Genomic DNA, 14,820 nt, shown 5'->3' on the forward strand with positions numbered 1-14,820 from the left:
CCAGCTCTTTCCTCACCACCTTTGCCTATGCTGGGCTTAGGAATATGAATATTGGTCAGAGGTAAAGTGGCCAGCAACTTGCCCTGCAGAATTTCTTCTTCAATAAATGCAATTTTTTGGACTTCTTACATTTAAGTAACTAAATTATGCATTTTTCTTAAAGAATCACCACCACTTTTAGTATTTTTTAAGAAAATATTAAGCCAACGATAAATGTTTTCATTGGATTGATTTTTTTTTCAAGGGAAAAAACAGTTATCTAATTTCTTTCTGTGGATGCATTTTTAGAGGAAAATTATTTAGAGCAAAATTATTTAAAAGACTCATGTGCTCCATCCTTTTCTCCTCTTTCTCAGATTTTTAATTGGATTCAATGCAATCCTTTTAAAACTTTTTAACATGATGGTGTACAACATGCACATGATAGCCTAGTTCCAAGATTACTTTGCTATCTCTTTTTTATAAACTTTTATATGTAGTACATTTTTATTGTACTCTATTAATTTCACAGGCTTTATACATCAGAAATAACTTGACTGTATTTTTGAGTGAGCAAACATTTAAAAGAAGGGTATTACAGAACTCAGGAATAGAGTTCCTCTTCTACTGAAAATGTAGAATTTTTCAGAAATCCATAAATGTGCCTGCCAAATTTGAAAATCACCTTACTTGAGCATGCAAAACCTAGGTTTGCACATACAAGTACTTGCACTTGCTGGATGTACAATCACTATTATTTAGCACTTCTGTTACAACAGAACACCCACACCTAATTAGAAATATGGTTCAGTTCATGATAAACACTTGACAAATCCGTACCAAATTGTTCCTTGACCTGAAAAGTTCATATGACACTATTTCTACAAATGAACGTGCTTGAAAATGCAGCAGGTGTTAAAATGTGACATATATTTTAATCAGACAGTGGGGTGGCTTTTGGATAAAGCTCATGTAATATGCGTTGGACCATCCCAAACATGGATAAAATCTACCAAATATATATCAGAAATATGAATGCATATTTTGATGGGACATTTCCTCTCTCATTCACACCACAGCAGAGACTCAGTTTCACTCAAGATTCACTTTCATTTAGCTTCTGAGCCTTGCCAATCTAAACTGAGCTCTCTGAAAACAGCTAAATTTTATGGCACAGAGCAGACCACAGAGCAAGGAAAGAGGAAGGAAAATGTGGCAGTAGACACAAAGCTGTTCCATGCAACTGCAAATGCCCTGAAATGGAAACCTTCTTCCTGAAACTGATAATAATTCCAATAGTTTTACCACTTGTCCTTTCTTTCTCTGCTGTAAAACAGGACAAAAGAAGCACACTTCTGAAGAAGCATCATCAGGAAGCATAGGAGTTAATTGAGGTGCTGATCACAGCCATTTGCCTTTTCCAAGGCAAATAATACCTTAACTTCTAAAGTGTCTTTTGTTTACTCATCTAGATGAATAAATATCTCCTTCACAATTTCGCTTTTCCCTTAAGGCTAGAAAATGGCAGGGTTTTAGCAGCATGCAGGAATAAGAGAAAGTGAAGCTGCAGGTGGGATTTGAATTTCGCAGGGGAATCTGGTCAGAAAATGGAACTAACACCTTCAGCCTTGTGCTGAGTGCTAAGGGATGCTTGATGATGGCAGGTGCTCAGGGCTGTGATTTTGTGTTTTATCTGATAGCACCTCTACAGTGTTGCTGTTGCTGGGAAACCTCTTTGCAGGCTCAGAGAGGAGAATGCCTCTGCTATTGCCATGTGAATTTTTTTCCCCCGAAGTGTAGACTGTGATTCTCGTGCTACAAGGGGATCAGTCCCCTGGAAGGGCAGAAAGCAAAACCGATTTGGGACTCTGCCATCGTGGGGAAATTTCACTTTGTTAGTGCTAAGGACAAATGTTTGTGCCTTGCTGATCCAAGGGAGGACATTTCTTACAGCACCCTGTGGCTAAGCCTGTGTTGCTGAGCCGTGTCGATGATATTGAAGGTTGTCTGTACCAACATTGTCAAAACAAAATTAATACATATAAATACAGGTTACAAAAGTTGCCAGAACACCAAAGCTCCCTCCTGTGGAAAAGGAATGATGACTTCCTGAAAAATAAATCAAGGCAGTACGCTCTGGAAGTTGGACCTGCAGGAAGTCACAGGGCTGCTGTGATGAAAGTGGAATAATTTATGAATACAATATGTTGACTACTGGTCCTGAACTAGGTGAGGTCAATAAATCTGCTTCAGGGGAAAACAGGCAGAAAATGTTTGACAGGGGAGTGTCTCTCAGGAGCAAATGAGTTGTATAAAATGTTAATGCCCATCTTGGTGGCCTGGGAGAGTCTGCTGATGCTATAGCCCGTCTGAAAAAATGCATCTCATCTAAAATAGGGAAATCCTAAGCAGGCACAGGAAAAAAAGGCACAGGAAAGATCAAGAGATCTGATTCAGAGCAGACAACACTTATGTCTGAGCAGGCTGGGGATGCAGCTGGTACTGTAGTTTACAGAGAAAATAGGCTTGGTTGCTCTCCATGAAGCTTCAGGCAGGGCAAACATACATATAAACTTTTATTTTCAATTCCATTTATTTGAAATATTTAAGTTTGCATATTTAAGATTAAATATTTAAATACCATTCTATTTTTAATGAAGCGGAGTATTCACAGACTCCCTAAAAGAAAAGTTGCAAATCCATTCAGACTGCCTGGGTTGGCACAGTTATGACAGACAGGGTGTCCCAAAGCCCAGTAAAAATTAAAGAATTGTGAAATTCTGCCTCTCCCCTGGAGAAGTGAAGTCAGGAAGCCTAACACAAAAAAAAAAAAAAAAAAAAAAAAAAAAAAAAAAAAAAAAAAAAAAAGAACTGAAGACAGACCAAGGAAAGGATGAGGGCACAGCTATTTCACCACAACTTCAGGATTCACAAAGTCATTGATTAGAAAAGAGTGCCAAAAACAAGTTTTCATGGCAGCAATCTGCCTTTTATACAATTTTCCTCTCCTTCAAAATACAAGCATATAAGTGTTTTTGAGATATTGCTTCTAAACAGTTTGGGATATGTTCATACCTTAAAATTCAAGATCATGAAGTAAAATAAATCTATCCATGCATCCACCCCTGAGGAAAGCAATATAAAATTTAAACAAGAGTGAGGAATAAAAACTGTCAGTACAACAAATAAACCTCCAGAATATGCTTAAAATTGCTTTCCTGTGTAGAATAATGGTATAGATTGAAGACTTAATATCCTGGGATCTCTTAGTTTAAAAAGGAAATACTGTATTTCTGATTATAAAGCAATATTTTCCTGCAGGTATAGAATTCCTAGTTGCCTGGCCCTGTGTGATTTCAAATATCAAACGTTTGTCAACACCATAGACAGGAATTTTAGGAACCTAAGATTAACACTGACAAAAGGAATCTGTTGGGGTTTTTTTGGGTGGTTTTGTTTGTTTGTTTGTTTTTGGGGGGGTTTTTTGGGTTGTTTTTTTCTTTGAGACACTTTTTAGGTTAATTTCAGGAGAAATTGTCAGCTGTTGGATGTTTTTGTGAAGCAGATACATTTCCATAAAAGTAGTCTACAAGAGGGGAGAGTCAAAGGGTCAAGTTGCTTTTTTCAATATGCTATGAATTGGGACTGATAATGGGATCAGAAGTGAAGAGGACTGAACAAGAAAATATTTAAAACCTCTTGTGACGTCCAAGCCATAACAAGAGACAAGAGAGGAGGGGAAAAGCCTATAGAGTATGAAAAGAGCCCTCCGGAAAAAAAAATAGAGAAAAAATGTACGCATAACGAATACTTCCAAATAGAAAGGGATTTTTGATGTGATTCCCCTGCCTCATATCTTGTATGGCCATTGCAAGCTCATGAAGTAGCTGGGTAGTGGGAGCCAATTTCAGAACCTGAGTCTGTTCTTAAAATAAAAACAACCCTCTGCCCCACAACTCTTGCTCTCAGAGGATTCACAGTGCAAAGAGCACCAGTAGTTGCTCATGGCACATCCTATTCCCCTTTTTGTGCCTTTTCCTTGCAGCACAACTGAGGCAAAAAAATTACATTTCCCACATGTACTCAGACACACACCCCTCTAGATGCTGTAATGGCCTCCTATTTATTTGCACCTGACATAGGTTGGAAGATCTCCAATAGCTGAAAAAACATTTTTATATAATGCCACCTCTTCACATTATCAAAGCTTCTGACAAAGAGCGCTTGACTCACCAATAGGAAACATCTCTGGAAATGCTGCTGTGGTACACAAGGTACTGGTTTTGTTCTCAAGTCAAGCCTCAACTAACACCACAAAATGGTGGAGAAGTCATTGGGCTGCTGCAGGTGCTAATTCTCTGATGATTCAAAAATATGAAGTCATAATTATGGTGTATTTCTCATTTATTACCCCACAGGTGTATGAATAGTGTCCTGGAACTGAGGTTTCAGCCAAATCTCATCTCCTCCTGTTCTTCCTATTCATGGAGGTTCAGCTGAATAATGGATGCTCACCCCTTTGTCCCAGATTGTCACATAGTAGTGGGTGTATTGTGAATGTTTCACCCTGGGAGTGGCTGCCTCATACTAAAAATCATAGAGGACCACTATTTCCCTCACCACAGTTTTCTGAGTCTTAATTGTGTAATAATAGTTATAAGGGAAATGACTGCATAGCTGAGCAAGAGGATTGCCAGCTGTAATTATTTTTGTCAAATGGGTATGTGGGGATGGGTGTATCTTTCTTTTTCATATAAATGGAGATTTGTCTACCACAGAAAATGAAAAAGGAGATTTGTGGACTCTCCAAAGAGCACGTCACACTCTTACATCTATTCCTTTCAAGCTTCATGTATTATAAGCGTTTAATAAGCGTAATTATCCTTATAGCACAAGAACCTGATTAATTTGTTTAAACCTACAACCTTTTCAGTTCTTAGTCCACAAAGGTAACTTTGGGCTAGAGAGTCAAAATCACTAACGGGCAAGTACAGCTTTATCTTAGCCAACAGCCAAAATCTGCACAGCTGGACCTTTTCTGTGTTCCTCTGAAAGGGAGCCTGGCACTATTGCACTTTAGCTACTTGCCAGTAGCAGACAAACAATTGTAGGTCACAGCCAGGTTTCAGAGAAGCTCTGAGGTTTAATCCCTAAAATCCCTCCAGGCACAGGGTAGTCTATGAAGTCAAAGAGCAGTCCTACCCAAAGAGGGCTTGATGATGAGCAATCTGTGCTGAGAAAAGAGATTTCATTCAAATGATACCAACGTGGCTTTTAATTTTTTCTTTCCCTTTTTTCACGTACTGTTGTTAAAAATGGACTTTTTCTCAAGACAGAAGGTTATAATTTAAACTCTAGAAGGGCAAAAAGTGGTACCAAAGTACCAATCTAGTCATGCACTGAAAATAATATTGATGCAAAAAAAAAAAGGTAAAAAAGCCTGTCAGCAAAAAATATCTGTGGCAGCAAAATATCAAGATGTTGACAGAAAGACATTTTGCTTTTTATGGAACTTTTTCTGACTAGAATTAGAATATTATATTCCACCTCCCTTTTTTGGCTGTCTCAAGAAAAACACAAAACCATAAATGTATCTAATGTAGTTTTAATAGTTATTGGAATAATATAACACAATAAAAGTGATTCGATTCAGCCTATTAAGGTGTAAGTATTAACAATACACATTCATTTATATATTTTGCACTCTATTTCAAATATCAAAGAATTCTAGCACGCTTTCAAAAGGAGCTTTCTTTTGGGCTAATCACTTGGTACTTTACACACCAATTGTTCTTGCATTAATTCAAATGAAAATATTTTCTTGATATCATGACAATAGAACATTAAACGTATCCAGGAAAGCCACTCTGTAGATCTTCTTAAGATGTCATTTCCTCTGAAAGCACAGCACTACGTACTTGGCCAGGCCAACGTTGAAATCCAGCAGGAGCACTGCTATTGATTTCAGTGCACTCTGCATCAGGTTACACGTGAGGATGTGTCATAGCATCTTATGGAATGAGCCCAGTCTCAAGGCAAGCAGAATTATTTGTCTTACATCCACCATGGATTTTTGTCACTTTATGGCTGCTCAGACTGTATTTGAAGTCTTCGGCATATCTCTAGGGTATGAACTATTACTGCAAATGCTGATTTTACTGATACTGGTAGGAAAGATGAGCCTCAGTTGCCTGACTTGGAAAATAAAAATGTCTGGGGTATGTAGTCAGACAAGGAGGCGATGTATTTTTACAGATTTTTCCTGTTTAGTGGTGGCCTGCAGGTATCCACAAAATGCCATTTTGTTTCGAAGCTCAGATGCTGTGTGTATAAACTAAACTTTTCATATGGAATTTTTAGATAGTCCTGTTGCACATCAGATATAAAGCACTTCTTTTCAGTCTATATTTCTATGGAAAAAATATTGAACAAAGTTTAATTTTGTTAAATGAATAGAAAGAAATTTATCAATAGAAGGAAAAAAACGTAGATATATATTTAGTATCGTTTCTTGTTTCTCTTTCTTCCAAGTGTAGGTCTAAATTCTTTCTGTGCTTCTCTATCTAGGTTTCTGTAGGATATGTTTGACTTAAACACAAATGTCTAAGGAAGGGATTTGGGTAGTTTTATATCCTAGAAGTTGGCAAGCTGGCATCCTGATGTGAAAAGGCACTTCTGACCTGTGCTTTCTGCACTTTCTGGGGGACATCAGGAGGGTGTTTGCTCGGCAAACCGTGTGAAATACCATGTTAACAATGACATGTTAATCAAAGCTCCCTCCATGTCAGTACAGCCCTGGGAGTGGGCAAAGCCAGGTGGGCTCCCTGCTCTGCCCAGCACCCACCAGCTCCAGCAGCAGGACTGCAGCACTGGCTCCTCTGAACCATCTGGGTGCTCCTCTGAGTCACCCGGGTGCTCCTCTGAACCACCCGGGTGCTCCTCTGAACCATCCAGGTGTTCCTCTGAACCACCGGGGTGCTCCTCTGAGCCACCTGGGTGCTCTTCTCAACCATCTGGGTTCTCCTCTGAACCATCTGGGTGCTCCTCTGAACCATCCAGGTGTTCCTCTGAACCACCGGGGTGCTCCTCTGAACCACCTGGGTGTTCCTCTGAACCATCTGGGTGCCCCTCTGAACCACCTGGGTGTTCCTCCAGCCACAAGGGGAGACCCAAAAAGTTTCTCCTTGCTTTCCATGAGCTTGCAGTCCAGTCTGCACTCGAGCTGACTGGCTTCAGTGCACTCCTCATGAAAACTGAAGCAGGGGGAGGAGAACAGAAATTAGCCACATCTTTGCTTTAGCACAGGACATCATGTTTTCCTAGTATATGCTTGGTTGTGGGGAAGGCATTCTCCAGTGCATATGCTTCAAAAGGTAGGAAGTTAAAATGGAGTTCCTGGCCACAGAAAATACTGACAGCTAAAAAACCCCCACTTAATATTTGAATGCTTAATATCTTGATATCTTAAAAGGAAGCACCCAACACAATGCCTGTCAGGATAAGCATCTTTGCTGCGACAGTGAGGGCTCTGGATTAGGTCATAACTGGCCCAAACTCTCACAGAACTCCCTACCTTTAAAATAATCTTTATGATTAGATCAGAAATGTTGCCAAGTCTATGTAGCTTACAAAGAACTGCAGAGTTCTTCTACGATTTTGTCTCTTCTTGCTATGTGGTGTTGGCTGACCAAGATCTAATATTAAATACCTGACTGTCTTAGTACCCTTTATTCAGTGTTCATGATGTGACTTTTTAAATGAAGTCTGTGATTTGATACCTAGACATTGTTCAAGTCAATATCCTTGGCTTCTGCGTTATAGAGACAAGAAAACAAAACTTTTTGAACTTGTGTTACTGGCTTTTTGTATGCGCTAAATGGCCATTTGTGAAACTTGACCACATAAATTGTACTACTGATAGTAAATGGGTTTTTTTGCACTAGCCTTTGAGAGCTGTAACACATTTCAGTATTTTTACAATGTATTCTCTAGGAAGTGTGAATCTATTCGTCAGTTCTGAAAAAAATACGTAACAATGAAACCTCAAAAGATGTTATGAAGTGTACAGTTTGTGATAATTTTATATTTTAAAAAGATAAGAAAAATAAAAGAATTCATTTGAAAAATTTTATTCTAATTGTTTCATATGTATTTTGAACAAGAAATAAAGTGATTAAAATTATTCACTTTTTTCTGTCCTTCTTACAAAAGCAAACTTTTCAAAGGTAAATAAAGATCAAGGGATTACAATGGCCCTAAGTTGAGCAGCTCTGTCTATATCCAAGGGGGTTTCTTCTCATGAAACTATTAGTTTAAAATTCTACACCCTGAGGACACAAAGGTTATTTTTGCCACCAGATTTGCAAGGTTCAAGACAGAATGCCTTGGAGTGTAAAACAATTAAATCAAGCAGCTCCATTATTACTTTGTGCAATTCTTTTCAAATTATCTTCCATTTCCTGCTATGATATTGTTTACTGTAATCTTCAAAGTCATTAGACCATGTTTTAAATAATGGATTAACTATTCAATTTGATTTTTTTGAAGTATTTAAGAATATTTAAGTATCTCACTAAAGAGACTCAAGCCTAATTGCCATCTTCCTTTTTTCTAGTTGTGCAATCATACAGATCAAACAGACAAGAACTTTACCACCATTAATGGGAAAGAATGGCCAGATTTGAATAGGGTTTACATTTAAACTGAATTGGTACAAACGACAACACCTTATGATGCAATGATGATCCAGGGTAGACAGGTTCAAGCATGTCAGATCTCTGCTGGCCCATTCAAGGATTGTGTAAAGAAGAAAACCAAGCTGAAAGTGCTCAGTATCAGCTAGATGTGATCTATTCCCATTCTACTGATACAGATATTTAAATTCCATGTTATACACACTGGGGGAAAAAACAGCATACAAGATATTGACCTGTGGAAGAGTTATACGATTCTCCTGAAGAGAAATTAGGGATATATAAATATAAATATAAATATAAATATAAATATAAATATAAATATATATATATATATATATATATATTTATATATACATATACACATATATCTGAGGTTCCCGTCCTGTTTCTTATCTCTATTGGCTGAACATTAACTTATCCTAAGACAAGTTTTTGCTAAGATATTAAATGCAATTCTGTTCTCTGCTTCCATTCAGGGACTTGGTCCACATCTGTGACTGAAAGATCTGTTTCCTTTGGAAAACTGCTTGTCTTTCTAGGCTAATGTCATTCCAGTTTGCCACTGCCTTTAGTCGTAATACTCTTATTCTCTCACATATAAAAGGTTAATTTTCTTTAGAGTGATAGGTTCTGAGGGTTATGAATATTATAGTTTATATTGAAAACTTGTTTGTAATTCACATAGAAACAACATGATCATCTTTAAGATTTCACTGCAGTATGTGGATACAATTTCTGCATGAAGTCCTAATCCTTTTGCTTCAGTCATTCCTGAATATATCTTCATTCCTTACAATAATCAAATTTACCAGCCTGCAGAGAAGATGAAGAATGTGCAGCTTAAAATGGTGCAAGAACCAGAAGGGAGCAGATTTGTCAGGAAAAGAGGAGACGAAAGAAAGGTAAACAAAGCCCAGTAAAAAATACACATGGTAAAATCTTGAAAATTATTGACTATTCTTGCACACATAGAAGAGCATGAGCTTTCAGTCACTGCATAAAATGCTCAACACCTTTAAAAGCGATGCAGAGAAAATCAGGGATCGGAAGTAAATCCAGATCTCCCATCTTCTAGATCATAAAACTCTCATTACTCTGCTTGCATTTGTACTTTTTATGGAATATGTGAGAGTCTCCCAAAGGAAAAGCTGTGATGCATAAGGAGGCAGCAAATTATTATATATAGTAACCTCTTATCCTTCTAAAACACATTGGTTCAGATAAGGAGACAGAAATATGATTTTCTCACAATATTGTTCATGTCATTCTGAAAGTTGAATAAAAGCCCTCCTGCTGCTACTGCTGTAGATAACAGAACCTGTTTTTCAACTCAAAAGACAGACACACGTATTTTCAGAACAAAAGGTCCTGAATGGACTTCCTCCTCTGTGCTGCTTGGATGCAGCTTAATTGATTACAATGCTGGTTACACTAATACAAAACATTATTTTAAAAGCTCTATGTCGATGGCATAATAAAGACAGAAATCTTTATCACTCGTCACGTTCTGAAAAGTGGCATTTTGGGAGCAGTGCAAGTGCTCTGATTTACACATGCATTGATTTTGCTTAACATGCCCACCATGCTTAAATTGATCTATTACTCTCCCCTTTGGAATTTTAAAATGCAGCAATCACAGCCTAAGATCTTGTGATGAGCATACTCACACTCAGGTGCTTTTTTTGCCTTCTCCAGGATATATTTTATCTCCTCAGCCTTCAAAAAAAGCAATTGTCTTTGTGTCTGTGTTATACATCCCATGGAGAGCATTTACAGTTAAGGTGACCAGCCACAGTTTCCCATTTTAATTTCTTTCATACCTGTTCAGTATGAATTCTCTTTGCTCTAGTGCTGTTTCTCAAGAAAAATGGTGAACACAATTGCCTTCCTCCAAAGAGTGAGAATGACCAGAGTTTGTTGCATGTCCCAACTCTAAGATAATTTCCAACCCAGAGCATTTGAGGATCAAAATCAGAGTGACTGAAGAAGACTTTCTGTGAGGCTTTCTGATATGACATGCTCACTGAGATTCAGTATCTGAGACTTTGCATATTAAATGCTGTATGTGATGTTATGTAAAAATAAATTATTTCTAAACTCTTAACAATAGTGGGATTGTGCAGACATATTTTATGCAGAAATGACAGTGTTTCACTCGTGGAATATTAATTTTGTTGGTATTACCAAAAAAAAAGTCCCAAAAAATATTGCAATGTAACAATTGTTTTGTACTTAGTTATAGGTGACACTAACAGAATGGAATTTACCTTTGGGAATTCCTGACTTTTCAGCTCTTTATTTCTCTGAGCCCATTAAGTCCACAAATGACCTGCCTAAAAAGTTTGTCAGGCTTTTAGGCTTGTCCTATAGAATGCTAAATCCATCCAGATAAAACCAAGTCATAACTATCAGTTCTGGACATGTCTGCATGGTGTAATCATTAAATAGTTTTGTTAAGGAAACATCCAACTCAAAATCCCTGTGATACCAAGTCTGAAGCAATCTGGATGACCATCCTAGTAACCCAGCACCTTCCTCACCATTAAAAAATTACAGCCAAACCTGTACCCAGCTCCTTAAGGCTGGGGCCCTGACCAGCACAGCAGCCAACCTCATCAACCTGGGAGACATCCAGAGGGACAGCATCAGGCCCTTCTTTGCTTTTCTCCTGAAGCTTGTGCCTCTGTCTGAAACGTGCTGAGGTTTAGACAATGCCAGGTCTTCTAACTGCTAAGGTGGGCAAGGGAAACACCTGACTGGAGGGCATCACCTCCAGGCAGCACACTAGGATAGGGAAGCAATTGGCCTTTTCACAGGAAAATGTTGCAGCAAAACTTTGGTTAGGAGTTGTGGCTACTGGCTAAATTGGAAATGTACGTCTATTTTTTATTTATAAAATTTTATTCCTAAGCTACTGATCAGTTCCTTATTCCTGAAACATGATAAAACCTATCCACTAAGTTTAGAGTCTGGGAACTGAACCTGTCACACAAGCACGAAATAGTGGCAAGCATCAGGAGAAACATTTGCTTATCTACTTCTCAAGCTCCATGAAATAATTTGTATTCAAATTTGTATTCAAAATTACACATCCACTGCAATATTATGAGGGATCGTTATTGTCTCACAAATATTTTCACTGGCAGCAGAAACTGAGTCATGTGCTCTAGCTGTGGCACAAAGCCTCTTAATGACATCAGCATAACCATAAATTCAACCACTATTCAGGAGGTCAGAAGCAGCCTTTGAGGTGAGACAGAAGGAAGAATTCCAGGGTAGATAAGGGAAAAAAAAAAAAAAAAAAGCAAAATATATTTTGTGTCAAGTTCCACAATGTTTGTCTGCTTTCAGCTGGCTCCCATTATTCCCTTGGCCTGATCCTAAGTGATTTTACATAAGTATCTCCAACAGGAAAACAAATGTTATTTAGGCATATAGAGCCATTTATCTGAGCAGCAGTAGAGCTTGGTTTCTAATTCTTTCAACGGAAAGAAGGAAAGCTAGCACTGCCCAGCCATGCTGCCACACAGGGTCTTAGCTAGAGGATTGTCATAATCTGCCTACAGCATGATAATGCAAGTTAATTTTGGTATCCATTTAATAGCATAAGGCACTCACAAGCTCATATAAACTCTGATTGTTTTTCAAGTGCACTGAATTATGTGTAATTTTGACTGACATTGTAGCCTGGTAATATTTACCCGTGTGCTTGTCGGCTAGTAAAAATTAGATTTAAATATTTGCAATCTAGTTGCATTTGGATATTTAAGTTCTATTATGCCGACAATGCAGACTGCATACTCAAGTAAAATGATATCAAGCATAGCTTTTAGAAATCTAATTGAACATCTTCAAGTAATGTATATAAGTGCTTGCTATACGAACAACTTAGCATATTAAGAAATTAAAATCTTTTGCAGTCTATTTTTTTTATCCTACTTCAAGAATGACATATATACCAGGAAACTCACATATAGATTCTTTCCCATTTCCCAGTGAATATAAATTTATATTTTGTTCCAGCTAGAGATTGTACCTCAGCAAGCTGTGGGATTGAAAGGAAAAATTTTATTGTTCCCTTACTGGCATGTCCCCTCTGTACAAATCAGCTCCTGTCCTTCACCCTTCATGGGTGATATTTAGGTGACTGGGTTGAGCCTCACTTCTCTCCCCAGAGACAGAACTTGCAAAATCCAGGATCAGCCTGGAGCAACGTAATCTGTAACATTTCATTGTCTTCATGGGGTCTCTTTTTTGCTTCAGAAAGGAAAGCATGTGTGACTCTTCTCATAACAAGTTGTTATTCCCTCATACCTAGGTCATTTGAATTTTAAATTTACTTTGAAAAAGCCAAGCTGAGCCCTTTTCCTACCTTCTCTACTTCCCCACCTGCATGAAGAACTTGACCTGAAAACCACCCCACTCTGCTCTGAATGACTACAGACATAACACAGAGCAGTTGTAGAAGATGCTGTGGGATGCTGCTCTGTCTTTCTCCACTCTGTAAGCAAGAGCATGCCCTGTCCTCAAAGCAGCTGGCTGCACCCAGCTCCTCTGTTCCCTGCAAAAAAAGAATGCCACCAGCACAGCTTGTTTCCTACCAATGCAATTTTCAGTTGCAAGGGTGACTCTCTGCCTTGCCCATCAGTATCTGCTCTTGTTAAACACTACTTCCAGCCTGACTAGATTGATGAAAAGTTGACAAAAAAAAAAAAGACGAAAAGGAAGGGAAAGGGAAGGAAAGTGAACATACTTATTTCTAGTGAAAGTTTTGATTCTGTAAGCCTACCATGGCTGGTGTTGTTCGGTTTTGTTTATACAATTCTGTGCTCAACACTGCAGATTGCCAGATATGCCTAAATAACTGGCTTGTTCAAAGAAGTTGAATTTAAAAATGGAGCTATCTTTAAACTGACTGTGCAAGGTGATATGCTGAGGGGTAAGGTTATATTTTTTCATGTCTTCAAAAGCTTTCAAAGTTCCAGCTGATTGTCTAGTGAGTGATGACACTTGCCAAGGGCTGGTTTCAGTCCTAGACTCATGAGAGATCCATTAAAAACATTTTTCTGTGTTGAATTCAGGCTCCTTGATCCTGTTGGTATTGAATTAGTCACCAGAATGTGCTATTCTTCTTTCTGTCCACTGGCTCAGGGCTTGGTGATGTCAATATTAATCCAAATAAAATGCCCTAGGGCAAGATCAGAGGAGCAAAGGCACATTTCCTTCAGCTGTCTACCTAGGAAACAGAAAAACTCAATGAGTTTTATCATCTATCTTTAGAAGCAATGCTTAGTGACAGCAGTCAGACAGATTACTCTGAGTGTTCAGTGTCACTTTGTATTATTTAGATTTAATAGATCAATAAGGCATCTCACTTTGGAACATGCATTCAAACTGCAAGCATTCTGATTCAAATATAACTATGCATTCCAGAGAAACAAATGAGATATATAGATAGATACAGCATGCCTCTGAAAACAAAGGTGGATTTTTCCCAAGAAGAAGAGTGTTCTTACTCCTTGCATCCAAGAAGAGTTCCTGAATATGCAGATGGATTAATTGTAGTTCACAATCCTGTTTCTGGAACAATCTCATTTCCCTCTGTGATGATTAAGGCCAAGGTAACACTGTTCAGTTCTTGTTTCTGAGGAGCACTGGCACACTGGCTGCTGTATTCAATCTGTAAAGGGTTTTCAAATTCACAGATTTATTTATTGCCTATAAAGATTACTACAGTCTTGGTTTCAATCTTGAATTGGGCTTTTGTCTGTATAAGGGACAAATGAGAACACAGACCTGGTCCTTTTGACCAGGGAGTTGTCAGATATCTCAGGTTTCTTAGGAATCCTACAGTATTTTTTCTGAGGGATTTGGGTTTTATGTTCCCCAAAACTTCAGCCTTTGGTCCCACAAGAAGGTACTAGCTGCAAAGTTAAAAAAAAAAAAAGAAAGAAAAAATTCAGGTACCTGTAAATGTTGACATTAACCATCCATAAGTAAGTACCACTCAAGTTTTTAGATAGTCCTGTAAATTTAGGACTATTGGAATCAGGAGCATGGCATTTACCCTTGTGAAAAGTCTGTAGTTTCCTTCACTTTTCAACCCATCTGCATGGATAAGTATTTCCTGTTCTACTCATCCCTG

The sequence above is a fragment of the Cinclus cinclus genome, chromosome 4 (assembly GCF_963662255.1).
Source record: "Cinclus cinclus chromosome 4, bCinCin1.1, whole genome shotgun sequence".
NCBI classification, from domain to species: domain Eukaryota; kingdom Metazoa; phylum Chordata; class Aves; order Passeriformes; family Cinclidae; genus Cinclus; species Cinclus cinclus.